This window comes from Neomonachus schauinslandi, chromosome 5 (assembly GCF_002201575.2).
Source record: "Neomonachus schauinslandi chromosome 5, ASM220157v2, whole genome shotgun sequence".
Taxonomy (NCBI): Eukaryota; Metazoa; Chordata; class Mammalia; order Carnivora; family Phocidae; genus Neomonachus; species Neomonachus schauinslandi.
The window spans coordinates 4,141,455-4,143,517 of record NC_058407.1 but is presented as its reverse complement, the minus strand read 5'-3'; positions in this window follow the sequence as shown (position 1 = coordinate 4,143,517).

Genomic DNA, 2,063 nt, shown 5'->3' with positions numbered 1-2,063 from the left:
GAGCCAGGACAGGCTCTTGAACAAAGGGCGCTGGGACACCTGGGCATCCCGTGCGAAACAGAGAATCTAGACACAGACCTTCTGGTCTCCATGAAAATCAACTCAAAACGGGTCACGGACCTACATGTCAAATGCAAAACTTTACATAAAACTCCTAGAAGTAGATCACGGAGGAGAAAACCTAGGTGACCTTGGGTTTGGTGATGACATCGTAGACACAATGCCAAAGGCCCGGCCCGTGAGGGAAAGAATGGATAAGCCAGACACGTTACAACTAGAAACTTCTGCTCTGTGGAAGACATGGTCACACGAGTGAGAAGACAAGCTGCAGACGGGGAGGAAACCATCAGCTAAAGGACCAAGAACTCTTAAAACTTTTTAGCAAACTAAAAAAGTGGGCAAAGATCTGAAAAGATAACTTACCAAAGATGAGAAATAAACATATGAAAAAATGCTCCAGTTCTGTATCATCGGGGAATTGCAAATTAAAATAAGACACCACTACATACCTCTGAGAAAGGAGCAAAATCCAGACAGCGCCCAGTGCTGGCGAGGATGTGGAGTAACAAGAACGCACATTGGTGGCTGGTGGGCTCGCAGAAGGGTGCAGCCACTGTGGAGGATGGAACTCATATTACTTTTTTTTTTTTTTTTTAAGATTTGGTTTATTTTAGAGAGACAGAAGGATGGGGAGGGGCAGAGAGAGGGGGAAGAATCTCAAGCAGACTCCATGCTGAGCTCGAAGCCCAACTCGGGGCTCAATCCCACGACCCTGAGATCATGACCTGAGCTGAAATCAAGAGTTGGCTGCTTAGCGAACTGCACCACCCAGGTGCCCCAAAACTAATCTCACTTTTAATCTTATAAAACTAATCATACTCTTTTCCTATGATCCAGCAATTGCTCTCCTTAGTGTTTACTCAAAAGAGCGAAAAGTTGGGGCTCCTGAGTGGCTCAGATGGTTGTCTGCCTTCGGCTCAGGTCATGATCCCAGGGTCCTGGGATCGAGCCCCATGTTGGGCTCCTGGCTCGGCGGGGAGCCTGCTTCTCCCTCTCCCTCTGTCTCTGCCCCTGCTCACATTCTCTGTATCTCTGTGTCTCAAATGAATAAATAAAATCTTTAAAAAAAAAAAAAAAGAGCAGAAAGTTTATGTCTACCTAAAAACCTGCACACAGATGTTTCTTTACTCTTAATTGCCAAAACTTTACTCTTAATTGCCAAAACTTGGAAGCAACCAAGGTATCCTCCAGCAGGTGGATTGATAAATAGACTGGTCCACCCAGACGATGGAGTATCATTCAGCGCTAAAGAGAAATGAGCGGTCAAGCCCTGAAGAGACAGAGAGGAATTTTAAATATACATCAGTAAGTGAAAGAAGTCTGTGTGACAAGACACCATACCATAGGATTCCCACTCTGTCACATTCTGGGAAAGGCCTGAAATATGGACACAGTAAAAGGCCCAGTGGTCACCAGGGGCTGGGTGGAGAGAAATCAATAAGTAGGTGGAGGATTTTTAGGGCAGTGAAAATACTCTGTGGGGTGCTATGATGGTAGAGAGGTGTCATTGTTCATTTGTCCAAACCCATAGAATGCACCCCACTAAGAGTGAACCCTAATGTCAACTACACACTTTATGAACCATAATGTGCCCCTATCTGCTCATCAACTGTGACAAATGGGAGATGTTAGCTGTAGGGGTGGGGAGGGTAGCATATGGGAACTCTGTACTTTCCCCTCGGTTTTTTTTTTTTTTTTTTTTTGGTCAAACAAGACTGCTCTAAAAAATAGTCTAAATTTTTTAAGAGTATTACATGAGTTACAACCACACACAACAGTGTGGGTGAACCTCACAAACACAATTTTTGTTTGTTTGCTTATGCATTCCTTTTCCCCAGCTCTCCTGAGGTAGAACTGTTACATAAAAAGTGTATGTGTTTAGGATTATTGCAATCAAGCTAAGGGACATACCCCGTACCTAGTCTTCTTTGGTTTGGGGGTTTCTTTCTGTTTTTTTCTTCTTCTTCCTCTTCTTCTTCTTCTTCTTCTTCTTCTTCTTCTTC